This window comes from Schistocerca cancellata, chromosome 3, assembly GCF_023864275.1.
Source record: "Schistocerca cancellata isolate TAMUIC-IGC-003103 chromosome 3, iqSchCanc2.1, whole genome shotgun sequence".
Lineage (NCBI taxonomy): Eukaryota > Metazoa > Arthropoda > Insecta > Orthoptera > Acrididae > Schistocerca > Schistocerca cancellata.
In genome coordinates this window covers 644419690-644442006 of record NC_064628.1, presented here as the reverse complement: position 1 = coordinate 644442006, position 22317 = coordinate 644419690, and positions in this window count along the sequence as shown.

Below are 22317 nucleotides of genomic sequence, written 5' to 3'. Positions count from 1 at the left end.
ATTTATTTAATAAACTGGGAGCAAGTACTTAAAATGCGTTAAATAAATACCTCGAAGTGCCACCAGTAAGAAAAATTGTCCTTTAGGTCGCAAAAACGAGAAAATAAATACGCAGAAATACAAGAAAAAAGGACGAATTAGCAAGAATATAATCGCTAATGTGTGGTAAATTCGGTGTTTTTCGGACACTTGTGAAAGTACTAACGTAGTGTCAAGTCGTTTTGCAGGACTATCACTGCAGAAATGTACTTCAGGCTCTGTAATACTATAAAGTGCGGTATCATACCAAAAACTACCAAAAATCGAGTGCATCTGAACTGTGGTGTCACCGCCAGACACCACACTTGCTAGGTGGTAGCCTTTAAATCGGCCGCGGTCCGCTAGTATACGGCGGTCCCGCGTGTCGCCACTATCAGTGATTGCAGACCGAGCGCCGCCACACGGCAGGTCTAGAGAGACGTCCTAACACTCGCCCCAGTTGTACAGCCGACTTTGCTAGAGACAAATTACGCTCTCATTTGCCGAGACGATAGTTAGCATAGCCTTCAGCTACGTCATTTGCTACGACCTAGCAAGGCGCCATTATCATTAGCTATTTATCTTGTGATGCATGTACCGTCAGACCGGTGTTCACCAATTGTGGATTAAAGTTAAGTATTCCAGCAGCTACGTATTATTTTTACTATACTCAACTCCTTTAACTGTTCCAGACCCCACGCCAGCCTGCGTGAGCTTAAACGCGTGCTTTTCGGCTACCAATCATAGTGGCTTGGCTGTCTTGCCAAGTCACAACATGAACTATGACACCTATCGCAAAGAAGCTGAATGTAATATCACATACCCTTAAAAGTAACGTAGCTGGTTTATTCCCGGTATCAAATGGATACTGTTAAAATGTCTGCGCAACATATATAAATAATCCACGACACGTACGAAAAGAATCCGTCTGTACTAGGAACGTAGTGACATTCTAAATATACAGGGCGCTATACGAACAAACACACGACGTCCCGAGATCACGTGACCAGGCCGCCAATGTATGTAGACAACACAAAATCTGTTCTGCGCATGTGAGTGCTCACTCCAGAGATATTTACTCTATGGTTCGCGCCAGTGATGCTCGTGTGTTCAGAGGTGTGGGTATAGTATCGCGTGTGCGCGGATAACAAGTGAAGCGCAGCTGTTGGGGGCGCTGTATTTTCAAATACGACTTAACGTCTTTGTGTATTCTTTATTCCTCGCTGCGAATTTTTATATCTTTTGTACGTTCTGTGTTTTATGTTCCGTTCTTGATTCTGTCACTCCGGGTTACAGTAATCGCTTACTGATTTCCTCTCGAGGATTTGTACACTCAAGAGCGATTTCCACATGGTTTACGTTCCGATCAATACTTGACGGACGGTAATAATTGCTGTACCCCCTGTTCACCATGTTCGCCGAATGCAGTTGCCACAATAAATTATTTTGTTCCAGTAAACCTACAGTCACTGTGTGTTCACGTTTTGCAAAGGTCGGACATCCCAAATTGAGATGTACTCGACTGACGTATGCATAATCCATCGTCATAAACAATCTAATATAATTCTATTTTTAATTAAGTTTAAGCAAAAAACTAGCAAACACTATCATTTACTTACTTTTAAAACCTTTATCTATTCATAATAAATAGAGTTCGAGTAGACAAGCCGACAGAAGTGTGCTGATTGTTGAAACACAGCGACTGGCAGGCTTGGCCGGTCAGCAGCGCCATGTGAAGGCCCCATTACAAGCATTGTTCCGCCAGCGGTGGTCCAGTGCTGCGACTACTGTGGGAAACTTGGATTGGGAGTGAAGGGGATGATGGACGGTAGGGTGGGAGAGTAACAGGTGCGAGCGAGTACACAGTTCGGTTAAGCTGTCGTTCGGTTGACCAACGTGCGGATATTCGACGCTCTACTGTACTAGCCTCGCATCTTCCGGAAGTTGAACGTGCTTCTTTCGGCAAATTGTTCTATGTGAGCATGAACTTAAACTGTCTGCAGGCACATGTGCCTTTCGTTTAATACAAGAAAACCACAGCTTTTGTTCATGTGATTGTACTTTTAAAACTTATTCAAAAATGCTCCAGATCTCAGTACACTTGTGGCCGTACAAAATACCAAGCCATTGTTGTTAACGTGCTCGCACATTGTCGTGATGAATTGCAGCGGGAACTGTACAAAGCACACGCATTATTATTCTTTCCAATGCATCTAGTCATTGAAACACAAAAAAAATCTTCCCTGTTCTTGTCCGATACTTCTTGCCTCTTGAAGCCATATGTGTGAAAATTTTCCAGTTTAAAAAGGAGCCTGGTGAAGCTCCAGATATTGCTGGAAACTATGTGATACTGTCGTAGAAAATAATTTAACTGATATGTTTGTAGCAGAAAAATGCCAACATAAACGTTGGTGGACGATCTCGAAGACTGACAAACAATGTTTTTAGCTTGTCATGGCATTATTGGTGCAGGATGTGTAGCGCACGTGGTGCATAGCGCTATAAAGACAGCTGTACGTTGTTTATCCGTCGATGTAGTGTAGAGCATGTCGTTCACAAGATTTATTATTACTTCAACGTAAATTCTGCCCGTGTAATTTTTTAGACGTGCGAACGTCGAAATGGCAGATATTGAGATAACCGGTCGCGGAACTGAAAAGCAGCTACAATCGCTTATTGGAGGAAAGGCGTCAGTACCAGATGAGATACCTATAAGATTCTATAAAGAATTATGCGAAAGAACTTGCTCCCCTTTTTAGCAGTAATTTATCATAGATCACTTGAGCAACGAAAGGTACCGAACGACTGGAAAAAAGCACAGGTCATTGCTGTTTTTAAGAAAGGCCATAAGACAGATATACACAATTATAGACCTATATCGTTGACGTCAATCTGTTGTAGCATTATGGAACACGTTTTATGCTCAAGAATTATGCATCTCAGGTCATCAGTCTCCTAGAACTTAGAACTACTTAAACCTAACTAACCTAAGGACATCGCACACATCCATGCCCGAGGCAGGATTCGAACCTGCGACCGTAGCGGTCGCGCGGTTCCAGATTGAAGCGCCTAGAACCGCTCGGTCACCAGCGGCCGGCTATGACATTTTTGGAAAATGAACATCTCCTCTATAAAAATCAACTTGGATTCATCAAACAGGGATCCTGCGAAACTCAGCTCGCTTTGTTCCTTCACGAGATCCACAGTGTAGTGGACAACGGCGCTCAGGTTGATGCCGTGTTCCTTGATTCAGTGAGGCATTTGACTCCGTCCCGCATTGCCGTTTAATGAAAAAAAATGCGAGCTTATGGAGTATCGGAGCAGACCTGCAATTGGATTCAAGACTTCCTTGCAGATAGAACTCAACACGTCGCTCTTAGCGGTACAAAATCGACTGATGTACTGGTAATATACGGAGTACCACAGGGAAGTGTGACAGGACCTTTGCTGTTTACAATGTATATAAATGATATGGTACAAAGTGTCGGATGCTCTTTAAGGCTATTCGCAAATGATGCAATTGTCTATACCAAAATGGCAATGCCGGAAGATAGTAAGAATTTGCAGAACGATCTGCAGAGAACTGATTATGGGTGCAGGCTCTGGCAGTTGACTCTGAACGTAAATAAATGTAACACATTGCACATACGTAGGAAAAGAAATCCACTGCTGTACAGCTACAGTACTGATGACAAACAGCGACCTTAAGTGGAATGACCATATAAAACAGACAGTGGAAAAAGTAGACACCAGACTCAGATTCATCGGAAGAATCTTAAGGAAATGTAACTCATTGGCGAAACAAGTGGCTTATAAGGAGCTTGTTCGCTCGATTCTTGAGTATTGTTCACCTATCTGGGATCTCTATCAGGTAGGACTGATAGAGAAGATCCAACGAAGAGCGGCGCGTTTCGTCACGGAATCGTTTAGCTTGCGAGAGAGCGTTACGAAGATGCTAAACAAACTCCACTGGCAGATGTTACAAGAGAGAGTTTCTATTGAAATTTCGGGACAGCATTTTTCAGGAGGCCGGACAACGTAATACTTCCCCCCACATACATCTCGCGTATTGACCATGAGGAGAAAATTCGAGAAATTAGAGCCAATCTACATCTACACCTACATGATTACTCTGCAATTCACATTTAAGTGCTTGGCAGAGGGTTCATCGAACCACAATCATACTATCTGTCTACCATTCCACTCCCGAACAGCGCGCGGGAAAAACGAACACCTAAACATTTCTGTTCGAGCTCTGATTTCTCTTTTTTTATTTTGATGATCAAACCTACCTATGTAGGCTGGGCTCAACAAAATATTTTCGCATTCGGAAGAGAAAGTTGGTGACTGAAATTTCGTAAATAGATCTCGCCGCGACGAAAAACGTCTTTGCTTTAATGACTTCCATCCCAACTCGCGTATCATATCTGCCACACTCTCTCCCCTATTACGTGATAATACAAAACGAGCTGCCCTTTTTTGCACCCTTTCGCTGTCCTCCGTCAATCCCACCTGGTAAGGATCCCACACCGTGCAGCAATATTCTAACAGAGGACGAACGAGTGTAGTGCAAGCTGCCTCTTTAGTGGACTTGTTGCATCTTCTACGTGTCCTGGCAATGAAACGCAACCTTTGGCTCGCCTTCCCCACAATATTATCTATGTGGTCTTTCCAACTGAAGTTGTTCGTAATTTTAACACCCAGGTACTTAGTTGAATTGACAGCCTTGAGAATTGTACTATTTCTCGAATAATCGAATTCCAACGGATTTCTTTTGGAACTCGTGTGGATCACCTCACACTTTTCGTTATTTAGCGTCAACTACCACCTGCCACACCATACAGCAATCTTTTCTAAATCGCTTTGCAACTGATACTGGTCTTCGGATGACCTTAAATTACAGCATCATCTGCGAACAACCTAAGAGAACTGCTCAGATTGTCACCCAGGTCATTTATATAGATCAGGAACAGCAGAGGTCCCAGGACACTTCCCTGGGGAACACCTGATATCACTTCAGTTTTACTCGATGATTTGCCGTCTATTACTACGAACTGCGACCTTCCTGACAGGAAATCACGAATCCAGTCGCAGAACTGAGACGATAGCCCGTAGGCCCGCAGCTTGATTTGAAGTCTCTTGTGAGGAACGGTGTCAAAAGCTTTCCGGAAATCTAGAAATACGGAATCAACTTGAGATCCCCTGTCGATAGCGGCCATTATTTCGTGCGAATAAAGAGCTAGCCGCGTTGCACAAGAACGATGTTTTCTGAAGCAATGCTGATTACGTATCAATCGATCGTTCCCTTCGAGGTGATTCATAATTTTTGAATACAGTATATGTTCCAAAACCCTACTGCAAACCAACGTCAATGATATAGGTCTGTAGTTCGATGGATTACTCCTACTACCCTTCTTAAACACTGGTGCGACCTGCGCAATTTTCCAATCTGTAGGTACAGATCTATCGGTGAGCGAGCGGTTGTATATGATTGCTAAGTAGTCAGCGTAATCTGAAAGGAACCTAATCGGTATACAATCTGGACCTGAAGACTTGCCCGTATCAAGCGATTTGAGTTGCTTCGCAACCCATAAGGTATCTACTTCTAAGAAACTCATGCTAGCAGCTGTTCGTGTTTCAAATTCTGGAATATTCCATTCGTCTTCCCTGGTGAAGGAATTTCGGAAAACTGCGTTCAATAACTCCACTTTAGCGGCACAGTCATTGGTAACAGTGCCATCGGCACTGCGCAGCGAAGGTATTGACTGCGTCTTGCCGCTCGTGTACTTTACATACGACCAGAATTTCTTCGGATTTTCTACCAAATTTCGAGACAATGTTTCGTTGTGGAACCTATTAAAGGCATCTCGCATTGATGTCCGTGCCAAATTCCGCGCGTCTGTAAATTTTAGCCAATCTTCGGGATTTCGCGTTCTTCTGAACTTCGCATGTTTTTTCCGTTGCCTCTGCAACAGCGTTCGGACCTGTTTTGTGTACCATGGGGGATCAGTTCTATCTCTTACCAGTTTATGAGGGATGAATCTCTCAATACAGAGGTTTAACGTCAACCATTCTTCCCACGCACTACTCGCGAGTGGAACAGGGTTTAGAGGCATCAGTTAGTGGTACTGAAAGTATCCTCCGCCACACACCATTAGGTGGTTTGCGGAATATGATGTAGATGTAGATGAAAATACTTATTTTAAGTGTTATCATAGACGCAAGAATATTTTTATTTATTACGCCAATATTCATCCACAAGTATGACTTCCGCCTGCAATTAGGCCTCTAAGAAGAGGCAGTAATTTCTTCCATCCTGCAAGACATCTTAAAATATATATGTGCTAATCATCAAGATTTAATAGATAGACTGTATGATGGAGAGACTGTATGATCGGCAACCACAGAAAATTAGAGATAAATTAATGATGTCAGCGTAACACAATAGTGATTTCTATTATATATACATATGTGTAATAATCGAACAGTTGACCTTTTTTTAAGCACCGAGTTAGCTGCAAAATACGGTTTGTGTGACTTCAGTATTGGTACGTTGCATTGTATTTCTCTTACGTTGGGAGGAAGACTGTTCATGGCGCCAATTTAGTTTCAACAAGAATCCATGCTTTAATTCCAGTACTGGAAGTAGCAGTTATCTCTCATTACATAAATCTCATCCCGATTCACACTCTTTGTGTTAGCTGTTGGGTTGCCTCCTAGAAAAATCGACCAACAGACCTAACACAATTGGCGACCGATATTCCAGGACAAAGTCATAGCTAAACATGAACAGACTTTTTCTAGCGAATGTTAAACGAACATACGAAAAAATTTTGCCATTATTGTGAAAGAGAAAAACTAATTATTGTATATTTTCTTATTGCATGAATACGAGAGCAACAAAAGCCTAATGTTATGGAAACGAGGATCAGATAATTAAAAATACCAATTTATCCACCAACAGGAGACTTAAGTGAGCTGCTTGACTACGCATAGAAGGAAGGAAATTTGCGCAATGTCTTGTCGTATTTATTTTTCTTTCCCTTTCCTCACCGTTTACCTACTAGAAAATTTATTAATCGATAGGAATCAAAAATCATCCCAAACGTTGACTCATCTGTATAGTGTAAATTATTACGAAAATTTCAATCATTTGTGTCGTAATACCCCAGATCACGTGATATGGGGTAGTACTTTTAGACAACTTACAGAATTTTTCGGAACACTATTTCACAGAAAATTGCAAGGTTTCAGATGCAAGATTTATTTACATAAAATTTTTTTCTACTGATATTTCTTTTTTATGATTGTTAGTACGATCAAAATGACTGACCAAAATTACCCATTGTTGATCGTAATACAGAATGTGCAATCAGCCAAGATGGCGGCGATTTGCACGAACAGACAAACGAAAACGAAGCGCCAACCGCGCAGCTAGCAGAAAGCCGACATAAATCAGAGATATGTACGACAGATGTGACAAATGACAGCACAGATACACAGACAAACTAGGACGATACCATGACGACTGTCGATGAGACTGTATCACGCACCTCCCGAAACGATATAATGCTGCTAAACGAAACAGAGGAATATGAAACAGCAATGTATTTTGACAACATAGGACGTACACCGATTATCGGTAATCCGAATATTAACATGCAAGGTACAACTAATAGCGACGATAACAGTACCACCCATGCGCTATTACAGCAATTACTGACAACTGTGAACGATGTGAACACGAAATTAAATACAGTTAAACAACTGCTTAGTAACTTGAACACAAAGTGTAACGATTTGTCACAAGGTTTTTCAGATTTCAAAACTGAAAAAAACGTGTGTTGGAGGATTTCCAAAACAATGTCATACAACAGTTCAATGATCTGACAGAAAATATACACACGGAGATATTTGCAAATTTAAAAGAAATGTAAAAACAACTAGAACAGGAGGTTATTTCTGGCGTTAAAGAAAGTATTGATGTTTGGAACGAAAAGGTAGGTTCAGTCAGTGACAATCAAGAACACGTAGAAAGTGAATTAAAGAAAATCACGGACACGAATAATAGTAAAAGCACAAATCAAAACAAATGAGTAATACTGAAAAGGAAGTGAGCGCTACTGTCGACAAGCTACACAAGCACTATGAAGGGTTACCATTGGCAGTGGAGGAGCTAACATTAAGAGTACAAAGCTGGAATTAGAATCTGAATGTGCCAAAAGTGAAAGAACTTAGATAGGGAAAAATTTAGACGATATAACCATAAGAGTAGAAACGGGTACCGTAGAAGAAAGTAGTACATTAGCGCAGAAGGTAGTATCTGAATGCAAAGCGTATGTATGTAGACGTGGTAGAATAGGCCATGAAGAAATCATCAAATGAAGTAGGTCAGGTTGCAAATATTCAAATACCTGTGCCCAAGACGGATCCATGTAATAGCTATCTACATCTTGTCACAAGCCCGATAACGAGCACAATTGAAGATTACAAAATTCGTAATTTACCTACAGCAGTACATACAACACATGTGAAATTGCCACACAGTGTTCCGCGCACTTGTAATAACACACCGATGTCAGATAATACCACATGTTTACATCCATCTTCGTTGATAAAGGGTTGCTTAGAGATAGGCAGGTTCCCACGTATTCGACAGATGGAAAGCATATGAACCCGGTACATTTTATCAGTGCATTCCGCAACGTATTTCCGCGTAACTGGATAGAGGCTCAAAAGATAAGATTTGTTGTTGGTTACACACAAGGTGACGTTCTTCTGAGGGCCACTGCACTGAAACGGCAGAACGTTGTCACAGTTACGAGCAATTTTAACGTGCTTTCTTAGACAAGTACTAGTCGGAAGCCGTTCAAGAAAGAATAAAACGTAAAGTCTTTATGTGGTGTCACCGCCAGACACCACACTTGCTAGGTGGTAGCCTTTAAATCGGCCGCGGTCCGTTAGTATACGTCGGACCCGCGTGTCGCCACTATCAGTGATGGCAAACCGAGCGCCGCCACACGGCAGGTCCAGAGAGACTTCCTAGCACTCGCCCCAGTTGTACAACCGACTTTGCTAGCGATGGTTCACTGACAAAATACGCTCTCATTTGCCGAGACGATAGTTAGCATAGCCTTCAGCTACGTCGTTTGCTACGACCTAGCAAGGCGCCATTACCAGTTACTATTGATACTGAATCATGTACCTTCAAGAGCGATGCTCATCATTAATGGATTAAAGTTAAGTATTCCACCAGCTATGTCCGTTTTTCTAAAGTCTAATTTCCTTGTCATGTTCCAGACCTCACGCCAGCCTGCGTGAGATAAACGCGTGCCTTTCGGCTTCCTCTAATAATACGGTGTTGGCTCTCCTGCCAACCCACAACATTGGCGACGAGGCAACACCGCGTTCGTAACTATACTGCCCTGATTTACTTGTGTAATGGCTTCGCCACCATCTGCAGATGTACTGTCCGAATTTTATCGCTTACAGAATCAGCAGACGCAGGCCTTACTGGATGCCCTTGGACAGCTCGTCCAGGGTCATCGTGCAATGCAAAACGATGCGGCAGCCGCCGCTCCACCGCTAACACAGCCACAACACGCAGTTGCACCAACTTTTCGTCCTTTTGATGCTGCACTGGAAAGCTGGACGGAGTGATCATGCCAATTTGGATTCCATCTCGCCGCCTACAGAATTCAAGGTAACGAGCGGCAGCCTTTTTTGTTATCCTCCGTAGGGGTGCACACGTACCGTGTGATAGTCAAATTATTTCCCCAATGCGACGTAGCAACTCTGTCTTACGACGAAATTTTGTCTGCATTAGATGCATATTTCAAAGAATCAGTCAATGTAGTTGCCAAACGGTATACCTTCTTTTGTACAAAACGTATGGCAGGTCAGACTAATCGGGAGTGGGTTGCAACCTTGCAAGGCCTTACTAGGGATTGTGCTTTTGAGTGTCAATGTGGACTCCCTTATTCAGATACTATGGTGCGTGATGCAATTGCACAGAATGTTTCTGATGTTTGTATAAGGGAACAGATTTTGAAACTAGTCAATCCCTCCCTTCAACAAGTGATGGACATATTGGATCGGCAGGACACACTTGACTTTGCTCAGGACTCATTTGAAACTTCGCCACCCATGTGTCAGGTTAAACAGCCCACCGGGCGAGCTGCACAGACCAGTAAACAGTCCTCGCGCCCGGCCGCGCCGCTGCCGACAGGCTCTCAGCCACGTGTGCCGCGCCGGCAAGCAAATGCAGTGCTAAACTCATGCCCGCAGTGTGCTACTAGACATTCGCGTGAGAATTGCCCATCAAGCCAGGCTATTTGCTTTTTCTGTAATAAAAAATGACATGTTCAGAGTGTTTGCCAGAAAAAGCTCAGATCGGAAACTCAAAATCATTCCAGGCCCTTTGCTTCGCGCCGGAATCGGAATCGCACCAAGGATACTCAGCCTCGCGACACTTCACCCATGGAAATTCATATAGTTCATGCCCTCCACCCAGTGCCACTCTCTCTAACAGTGACTGTGTTCGTCCCACAAATAGTGTGCGTCAACATCCCGGAACTCCCGTCAAGTCGCAAGTGATTTTGTACCAGTGTCAGTTCACGTTGCACGAGACAGCCGCTCTTGTCGTCAGCAGGGCAATAAACTGTTTGTGGACTTGGACATTAACGGCAAAGTGATACCATTCCAGCTCGATACGGGGGCTGCAGTTTCACTGATCACTCAAGGCACTTACAAACTGCTGGGCACACCTCCGTTGCATGCCGCAACTGTTAAGTTAACTACCTATTCAGGTCACAAGATCCCTGTGTTAGGACAGTGCAGCCTTCTTGCAAGGGACAAACAAAACTTGTGTCATTTTACGTCCTTCGTTCTTCTTCTGCAGTGAACTTGTTTGGTTTCGATTTATTTCAGTTGTTTAACTTGTCTATAGTAAATCAGCTCCTATCAGTAAACCAGACTGTGCCTTCCGACAGTGTTTCTCGTCTATGTGAAGAATTTGCAGACATTTTTGCACCAGGCCTCGAATGCGCTAAGAACTATAAAGCACATTTGGAACTGAAAGTCAACACGCAACCGCAATTTTTCAGAGCGTGCAATGTTCCCCACGCATTGCGTGATGAGGTCGCAAAAACATTACACGATTTGGAATCACAAGGTGTAATTGAACGTGTGCAGGCTTCTCTATGGGCATCACCCTTAGTAATTTTGCCAAAACCTTCGGGAAAATTGAGACTTTGTGTGGACTTCAAGGCAACAGTGAATCCACAACTAGTGCCTGCAACTTTTCCTTTACCCCGCCCCGAAGATCTTTTTGACAGACTGTGCCCGGGTAAATATTTTTCGAAGTTGGACCTAGCAGATGCGTACTTGCAAATACCGGTGGACGAAGAATCCCAGCGCGTTTTGGTGGTTAGCACGCATCTTGGTTTGTATGGATTCAAACAACTGCCATTCAGGTGTGCATCCGCCCCTGCATTGTTTCAGCAATATCTACAAACTGTTTGTGCGTCGGTCCCTACGGCAGCAAACTATTTGGACGATATTGTGATCTCCGGAAAGACTGAAGAAGAACATTTAGCCAATCTCAGAACATTATTTCAGGTCTTGCGACAAAATGGTCTTCGCTTGCGGAAGGACAAATGTGTGTTTTTTGCTCGTGACTTACCCTATCTGGGACATGTACTCAATGCCCAAGGCATACATCCCAGTCCAGAGCACCTCCGTGCCATATAAGACTTGCCTTCGCCGCAGAATTTGAAGCAACTACAGAGTGTGCTGGGAAAAATAAATTACTATAAATTACTATATGTGCCACATGCCTCTTCCATTTCAGCTCCGCTTCATCGCTTACGCCGTAAAGGTGTTCCGTTCGTCTGGACGACGGAATGCGAACGCGCCTTTCGCCAGTTGAAATCGGCGTTGCTTTCCAATACTTGCCTTACGCCATTCGATCCCCAGAAGCCCCTTTTGTTGATGGTGGATGCATCGGATTTCGGGATCGGTGCTGTGCTTGCGCACAAAGATGGTTCGCACGATCGCCCTATTGCCTTTGCGTCCAAATTGCTCTCGTCTGCGCAACGAAATTATTCACAGAACGGGAAAGAAGCATTGGCTTTCGTATTTGGTGTTACAAAGTTTCATGATTTCTTGTATGGTCGTCACTTTACCATCATCACAGACCACAAATATTTGACATCGTTTTTTCATCCGACCGAGCCTGTACCTCCACGTACAGGGCAGAAATTCATTCGCTGGTCTATTTTCCTCTCGCAGTACCGCTACGATATCTTGTATCGGTCCACTGCTAAGCACGGAAATGCCGATGCGTTGTCCCGTTTGCCTGTTGCTGAGGATAGAGCATTCGATTCCTCCGAACTTGCTTGCATGTTCATTGATTCGGAAACCGATGACGTGGTCGAATCGTTTCCCATTGATTTTCGTCGTGTAGCTACAGCCACAGCTGCCGACCCTGTCCTTGCTACCGTTCTGCGTTTTGTTGCTACACAATGGCCCTTGTCAAAGTCACGGATCGGGGATCCGTTGGTTCGCCGATTTTTTGCTCACAAGGAGAGATTTTTTGTACGACGTGGTGTTTTGCTGTTGCGTTCTGATAATGACCAGTCCAGGGTCGTGGTCCCACGTTCGTTACAGTCCTCTGTCTTACGGCTTCTCCACCAAGGACATTGGGGTATAGTGAGAACGAAACAACTTGCTCGTCAGCACTGTACTTGGTTCGGAATTGATGCCGCGATTATGAATATGTACTCTTCTTGCATGGTGTGTGCCGAACAACAATCAGCACCACTGCAGAAATTCTTTGCATAGCCAAAAGCCACTTCCCCTTGGCAACGCTTACACATCGATTTTGCTGGTCCATTCTGGAATGCTCGATGGTTGGTTGTGGTAGATTCATTCAGTAATTTTCCTTTTGTTGTCCGGATGTCTTCCACGACGTCATCTGCCACCATCCAAGCGTTATCCGCTATCTTTTGCATTGAAGGTCTTCCACAGACTATTGTTTCCGACAATGGCCCACAATTCGTGTCCGCAGAATTTCAGTCACTCTGCAAGGCCAATGGTATTCACCATCTGACGTCCGCGCCGTTTTCGCCACAATCAAACGGTGCCGCTGAACGATTGGTCAGGACTTTCAAGTCACAGATGTTGAAGTTGAAAGAGTCGCATTCTCGGGAGGACGCGTTATTGCTCTTTTCGTCCTCGTATCGCTCTCAGTCCCGAGATGGTCGCTCGCCGGCTGAGTTGATCCACGGTCGCCCTCATCGAACATTGATGTCTTTGCTACATCCGCCGCATCAGGTTCCTGTGCAGCGGCAGACACCTGCTTTTGCCCCAGGCGACGTTGTCTGCTACCGCAACTATCGAGGTTCACGGCGTTGGTTCGAAAGGCGCATTCTTCGCTGCCTCGGCCGCGCTATGTATCTGGTTTTGGGGGCCTCTGGTGAGGTGCGTAGGCATCTCAATCAGCTGCGCCTCTGTCGTCGCAAGGGATCAGCCGCTCCCCGTCTGCTTTCAGCGACGGTGCCGTCCGGTCAGCGCCCTGGGGACCCATCTACTGGCTCGCCTCAGCCCCAGGTGTCACCGACGCTGCCTTCCATTTTGCCCCATGGCGACGCGCCGCTGCCACCGCCGCCGCCGCCGCCGCCTGTGCTCCCGCCGGCGACGCCCGCAGTGGACGCGTCGCTGCAACCGCCGGGCGCCTCCCTGGGTCACGCGCCGCCGATCGCTTCCCGTGACCAGTTGTCCTTCGACATGGAACTCTTGCCCGTCGGGTGCCCCGGCCAGATGGAGGTCGACCCTTCGGCCCCTCCTGTCTCTCTACTGGCGCATACACTGCATGTTAGCATGTTGGCGTGCACCCGGGAGCAGGTTTTGAGGCGTTCCCTAGCTCCCCGCGGTCCGGATGGCAGGGTGCCGGTGGCACAGCCTCGCCTGTTGTTAGGCTCCCCACCTCGTCGCATACGTCAACATGGGGTCCTCCCCACGGCGGGTGGAAGCCTTATGCCACAACCGTACGCCGATTTGCGGGGGAGGAATGTGGTGTCACCGCCAGACACCACACTTGCTAGGTGGTAGCCTTTAAATCGTCCGCGGTCCGTTAGTATACGTCGGACCCGCGTGTCGCCACTATCAGTGATTGCAGACCGAGCGCCGCCACACGGCAGGTCTAGAGAGACTTCCTAGCACTCGCCCCAGTTGTACAACCGACTTTGCTAGCGATGGTTCACTGACAAAATACGCTCTCATTTGCCGAGACGATAGTTAGCATAGCCTTCAGCTACGTCATTTGCTACGACCTAGCAAGGCGCCAGTACCAGTTACTATTGATACTGTAATCATGTACCGTCAAGAGCGACGCTCATCATTAATGGATTAAAGTTAAATATTCCACCAGCTACGTCCGTTTTTCTAAAGTCTAATTTCCTTGTCCTGTTCCAGACCTCACGCCAGCCTGCGTGAGCTAAAACGCGTGCCTTTCGGCTTCCTCTAATAATACGGTGTTGGCTCTCCTGCCAACCCACAACACTTTAACCCGGCACCATTTAATAGCAAGCATGGAAGCTTTCGGGGTTATCTCGAAAAGTATTTAAATACGACCAGCTATTGGACCAATCCCATATCACAGGTGGATATACTGAAGATATTAAAGAACCGACTTCCGCCACAATAAGGGAAAAATTAGAAACCTCACCAGAACATGACACTGAGTACTTTTTGTCAGTTTTGGATTCCATTGGCCTGATTTATGAAGAGGTAACATAAAGCTGCAGTTAAACACACGCCTAAACCCGTCTTTGGAAACCAACCTGTAAATAATAGTGTTACTACACGACAAGCATGGCAACCATATCCGACACAGTACATACGAAAAGGGAAAGGATATGGTAATGGGAATGGAAAACAAAAGATTTAAGCGAGGTTATCAGAGCATCATGAACAATTACAATGGACAAGCGAACTGCGGTCCGCTTGTACCACGCTATCCGCTGCCCGTAACTACAATACGTTCATCATAAGAATAAACCTGATGTAAACATTGCACTATGTATTCTTCCGCGTTTGCGGTAACCTCATTGGATTTCAGTTTCACGTGGGACTGCAGCCAACCTGACTCAAGTACTGTCAGGTACGATAATAAGAGTGCGTTTTGTGCTGTGCGTTGCGCGCTCATCAACTTGGCGACAATATGGGACAACAAAACCGGCGCATTTAACTTGGATAGCACTGGCCGGTCAGCTGGTACAGCTAGCCTGCGACTCACACGTAAAAAGAGATGATCAGAGGAGCAATACGGCTTCAATGTCATTTGTTTTTTAAACAGAATGAAATAATACACTGCAAATCTCGCACAATATGCTTCTTGGACGACTAGACGCAAATCGCAACACGTTATCGTTTTTAGCTAACGTACTGTTGTAATTAAAAACAAAAATTTTGAAAATTCCTGACTTAAACACAGGGTAATTTTTCTGCATGAGCTGTGTGTAACGTAAGAGAGTATTGAAGGATTTCACAGTATAGTTAAATATTGAAGCTACTGAAGGTATTACTTACAGTCAGTCGTCTGGTAATCTCTTAGCTCTTTCCTTATCCGAATCCGAGAAATACATTTCAGTTCTGGAAGTGTCACCTGCTACGTTGATAACGAGCCTATCGACAACAGAATCTACGAAGCCAACCAGGCTTCTTTTATGACGAGCCGTTCTGCACCCCGCCAGCGTTCGGCAGTGACGAGGCCTCAGGTCAGTTCTATTGGGTTCATATTGTAATGGTACAGTAGCAAATGTAAAAATGCAGCATTTGTATGATGTGCTCGATACTGTGAAAACGATTGTTTTTCATGTTTCTACGATACTTATCTACCTCTGCGTTATAAAGTAATGGACATGGTCCAAATAAAGAGGATTTGGTTTTTCATTTTTGCCTTTTCTTAACGTAAACAACTTTTATGAACAATCTTTCATAAAACATCGATAATAAAGAATTTGTATTTGAAATGAAAACAGGAATTTCGCGTCCAATATATAATTAGAAACAAGAAGACGTGTATTATCATAAAAATGATGAGTTTTATAATTACCAGATGTAGGTACTTCAAATTGAACGAGAAAAAAATAATACTCGGGAGTTTGAACTATAGCAAGAATATCCGCATGTGGTTGATCACAGTACTGGTGTTATATTTTTTTAGTAATTATTATGATTTGTATCACAAACCATTGTTCTTTATAGTATTTTGTATACATTTGAAAAATAATTAAACGAAATTTAAAAAAAGCAAAGTTTGCTTAATTCTGATATGAGTTTTTAATTTAGGAAGTATTTTTTAAAAGGGCGTAAATCAATGAAGTTTATAATTCAATTACACATTGCATAATTACTTAAGTTGAAAACCCTTCTCACATAAACTCAGAGATTGCTGTACTAATCTCATAAAACCACCAAAAAGCATCTATGTTTCGTAGTTTGGAGTGGACACAGTTTTTTGTGTGTCCTGAAAAATTTACTCAGCATGAGATACGCCCTTTTAAAAAAACTCGATTCAAACAGATTAAATATGTGAGAAATTGCTGCGGTTGGGTCTGTTTTTGCACGCTCTTGTCTAGTAATTGAGTCGTCAAAACGGAGGGCAGGTAAAATTATTGCAAATCTGCATCTGCAAATTTCTCTGTCAGTCCCATCAGCTGCAAATACTGAGTTCAAATGCTCGTCATTTGATTTGAAAATAGCCGTAAAAAAGATAAGGCCAAGGAGTGCTTTCAACTCCACAATATCAATATCTACTACCAAATATTTTTTATCTCTAAAGTTATTTCTTATGCCCACTATTTTTTTATTTGAGCGTAATAATACTTCTTCTAAAATATCATTTGTAAAAATACAAGACCAAGCATCTAGCTCAGAGCAACTTTTTCCAAGTAGTTTAGCAGGACCTATAACTCCTGGTAAATGGGTTCATACATATATGGCAGGTGGAGTGGAACACCACTTGAACCTATTTTTTCCAAAATAATTCTGAGCTGTCATGCCCTGAGATGCAACATTTTTCTGCACACTGCATCCTTGTTCGTAATTTTCCAAAGAAATACCTGATTCGGCTTCATGTTCCTTACTGTCATCAGTACCGTTATCTAACTCCGAATTCGAATTACGGCCAGTTTCTAAATCTGGATCAAAGTCCTGGTCACTTCCACAATCGCTCATAGCACCTTCCAGCCATTGCAGAAAATTGGGATCGTTAACATTCATCGACTGTCGTTGTGAATATGCCATTTTTGACTGAAACAATATAAATTATTTTTAATAAAAGAGTTTCAGTAATGGTATGGTGGGATCACACGGATCCCACGCTCCGCTAATAATTGAATAAAACTCATAAATCACTTACCGCAGAACAACCACTTCTGTCAACAGCTCAGAAGCTACTGCCTGAAAGGTACTGTGAACAACAGCTCCTAATAGCGGCCCCTGTGGGAATAACAGAATAATATAAGTGGCTGGAGTTCCCAGGACCCCACCATACTGGTTAAGGGCTCTGGTTGTCATATCTACCCGGGACCTCGTTGGCGCACTCTGAGATGGGGGAGTGGATAAGAAGTAAAAAATTTATTTAATATAATTACTTTTTATTTAGAACAATTACAATGAACTTGTTGCGGCAGAAGTACTTGGTACACTATATTTTCCCGATTTTAACCTTTGTAGCAAGTCTTTTTTCCCTTGTACGTATTTACAAAACTCAATGCAACTCAGCTTGTAGTTAAACTGGCACTGTACGATTGAATGCCGGCCGCTGTGGCCGGGCGGTTCTAGGCGCTTTAGTCCGGAACTGCACTGTTGCTACGGTCGCTGGTTCGAATCCTGCCTAGGACATTGGTGTGTGTTATGTCCTTAGATTAGTTAGGTTTAAGTAGTTCAAAGTCTAGGGGACTGATGACCTCAGATGTTAAGTTCCATAGTGCTTATAGCCATCTGAACCATTTGTATGATTGATTCTACAGTCCCTGGCAGCAGTCGATTTGTTGGTCTTCAGTTTCCTTAAGAAAATAAATCCACCTTACTTCCACGGAGTGTTTAGACTTCCATTCCTCCGAGTCACGCTTAGTTTCTAGAAAGCTCTTCAGACACATATGATTCTGAAAACAATTGTCGACTGGAATCTTAACCATATTTTTAGTCAGGTACATAATAGTGTTTTCAGTGATCACCGTATCTGGGGTTTCAGATAGCGTCATCCAATCAGATACATGATGTATATTAAAAGAAATAGCTTGTGTAATCAAATGCTGTGGTATAGAAAACCATTGTCGCGACCTCAAATTTCGAAGTGAACTCAATTATTTATTGAATATAGAACAACTAAAAGAAACATCTTTTCAGCCTTGTAGTTCGATGTGTCGGTGCCTATGCCGTAAAATGAAACTTCTTGCAATTGTCTTATGCCTTCGGACACGGTGTGTGGTGCGAGAATATTTTTAACAGTTGCTGTAGCTTTGTTCCTGGCTGTGGATTGCTGGGCGGCGACTTTGCAGTCAGGATACACTGCGGCATTCAGTTTTACGGTACTATCGAGGGAACTGCAAGATTGATGATGCTTGACAACGAGTAATTCTTCCTGGGTACCTTATTTATTGACGAATGTAGAAATAGGCTTTGATGTCAGTGCTACCGTGAATCTGTTGTATGATTCTTCGTAGAAATGTGATGCCTCACATCTGCCTTACCACTGTGAGTTACTAAGATGAAACAGCTATAAATCTCATACAACGCATGCTGACCCATATGCCTTTTCTTGAAATAAGACCATTCTTTTGTGTAATCATTCGAAAAGCGACCTTTTCTTTTTCCATCCTTAATCATTTTCGTAAGCTATGGCAAGTTTATTAGATGTTAAACAGTCGACAAGAACACTTTAGTCATCGAAGTACTCATCACTATACAGGGTGTTACAAAAAGGTACGGCTAAACTTGCAGGAAACATTCCTCACACACAAAGAAAGAAAATATGTTATGTGGACATGTGTCCGGAAAGGCTTACTTTCCATGTTAGAGCTCATTTTATTACTTCTCTTCAAATCACATTAATCATGGAATGGAAACACACAGCAACAGAACGTACCAGCGTGACTTCAAACACTTTGTTACAGGAAATGTTCAAAATGTCCTCCGTTAGCGACGATACATGCATCCACCCTCCGTCGCATGGAATCCCTGATGCGCTGATGCAGCCCTGGAGAATGGCGTATTGTACTCGTATCACAGCCGTCCACAATACGAGCACAATACGAAGAGTCTCTTCATTTGGTACCGGGGTTGCGTAGACAAGAGTTTTCAAATGCCCCCATAAATGAAAGTCAAGAGGGTTGAGGTCAGGAGAGCGTGGAGGCCATGGAATTGGTCCGCCTCTACCAACCATCGGTCACCGAATCTGTTGTTGAGAAGCGTACGAACACTACGACTGAAATGTGCAGGAGCTGCATCGTGCATGAACCACATGTTGTGTCGTACTTGTAAAGGCACATGTTCTAGCAGCACAGGTAGAGTATCCCGTATGAAATCATGGCGGTGAATTGAGGAAGTACAGTACATACTGACGAAACTAAAATGAGCTCTAACATGGAAATTAAGCGTTTCCGGACACATGTCCACATAACATCTTTTCTTTATTTGTGTGTGAGGAATGTTTCCTGAAAGTTTGGCTGTACCTTTTTGTAACACCCTGTATACTTCACGCCCTATATACCCACAGTAAACATGTCAGACATTACTAACTTGCACTCGTTGTTCGTATTGCGTTTAGAAAGAATCTTCTTATCAGATTGCAATCAAATGGGAGCTGCCTGATTCTTCTTTTTTTTTCTTTATTATGATTTCATTCCCCTGCCCCATATTGGCAGGTGAGGTCTGTCAGCAGCACAATCCGCTGCCCTTCAGCCGAATGACATGACAGCTAATACAAGAAGAACATGATACATATAAAGGCGATAAAAAAGGGGGACATAAAACAGAGTAAGGGGAGATAATGGAGGTAAAAATACACTGACATGTAGACGTTCATGGGGGAACAATTAAAAAAGTCGACATAAAGTTAAAAAACAAAGCTGGCGATTTGTAGAGCACAAAAAAAGACACTGAAGTCACATGCACAGCATTAAAAACACTCCAGAACAACACAATTTAAACCCACTTGGAGCACACACGATTAAGAATAAAACTGCCAGGTGGGACCAGCCGAGAGAGAGGCCTGAGAGGATGGAAAAGGAGGGGAGAGCAAGGTGCAGCAGAGGAAGGGGCGGGATGAAAAGAGTAGGGGCGTCAGCGGGTGCACCAAGAGGCATGAGACAGGTGGGGTGGGAGGTGAAGAGGGAAGACAAGACAGGAGGGAGTGCAAGGACACTGAAGGGGAGCACAGGAGAGGGAGGGGGCGTAGGAGGGGAAAGCCGCTCAGGAGAAAGGAGGGGGAGGAGAGGGAGCCCTGAGAGGAGGCAGAAGGAAGGTGGGGCTATAGTTGGTAGGACGGGTAGACGTCAGGGTGGAGCTCATCATCTGGGAGGGGTAGATGCTAGAAGTTGCGTTGGGAAAGGAGGCGGAGGGTGTGGAGATGGAGAGACGGTGGGACACAACGGTAAAAGCACGGCAATGGGCTGGGAGTGGAGAGGAAGGTAGACACCAGGGGGTGAGGGGTATCGAGGCGGCGGACAATATACAGGGTGTGGATGTGTTCAAGGAAAAGGAGAAGATGGGGGAAGGGGATGAGGTCGTAGAGGATGCATGTGAGGGACGGTAAGTGGAAGCAGAAGGTGAGGCGAAGTGCATGGCGTTCGAGGATTTGGAGGGCTTTATAGAACCTGGGAGGGGCGGAAATCCAAGCAACGCTGGCATGACAAAGGATGGGGCGGATCAAGGATTTGTTGGTGTAAAGGATGATGATAGGATGCCCGATTCTTCGGCGTGGCCCTGCTTAAATAGTTCCAGCCCCATACTACTGGAGAGGACTAGTATTTTGTCGAATTATGGCACTAGACGTAGAAGGTGGTTGGATCGTCGATGTAGGATGCGCAACACGCAACGCCATCTATGAGACGACCTTGTCAATACAAAGTTGTTGACATAAATAAAACTAAGTGAGGCTGCACTTACACGTTGCGCTAGCATATGGCGTTACTTTAGTACTTGAGCCAAGCTCGTAGCAGTATTTTGCAAACTCGGGACAAAATTGGGTCTTGTCGGGATGTCGGGACAAGAAGGTCCATAACAGAGATGGTCCCAATATGTTGGGATGGGTGGCAACCATACTTATACCGCTTCTCGTGAGCCAAATACCTGTTTTCTTCTGTGGAGTACAATATGTGTTCGCAGCGCAGGAACGCGTCAGTTTTAACTATCCTAAGCGTGATGAAATTGTTTCTGTAATACAGACCAAGAAGTAGGAGAAAAAGACGAAGAGTTTACAACAGCTAGTGATCACAATTCTGCTAGAGGACGATCGTTCAGAGTAAGAACTTCAGCGCAGTTGTAATGGCACCTTCTCCTCAATTAAAATGAAATAAAAGTTAGTTAAAACCTAATATGTTACGAGTCACGATAAAGAAAAAATGTAGATTCCAATTATGAATGTTAATACTGCAGAGTTTATTTTTTACTTACAGAAGGCAATTTTTGTGTGCAATTTTTTATCCTCAACTTTACTTTTATGTGGAATTTTACTTGCAACAGAGGTACTGAAATTTTTCATAATGTAAAATTCAGTTCTCTAACGGTTCATTCACGTGCACTATTAAAAAAAATCGCGCAAAAGTATATGATTGAGTGTGATTAAAAGTAAAATCTGTAGGCTTTTTAGTGCATTAAAATCAGCAAAGTATATTTAAACAACATTTAAAAATTGTAAAAACGAATGTTACATACTTAAAATTTCATATGATTTATGCCTTAAATCTCGGTTTAAGCCCAGGGGTCCCAAAGATCCCACCTCACAGTATACAATCCAGAAATGTCACCTGGTGAGTTATGGGTTAAAATAAAAAATTGCCTCTGTTTTAGTACCGAGGTGCGTGGATCCCTTATAATGGGCTGTAGTCACGATCACTTTGTACGTGATTATGTGGCTGAATCTTGTTAGTGGATAACTTACATGGGTTTGTCAACATTCACTATCAAATCTCGCGTTTCGTCGCGTCAAATTCCCAGTGGCAACTGGTTGAAAGTGTAGCAGTGAAGTTGGCAAAACTAGTAACTTTAACTGTTTCGCTATGATTGTCA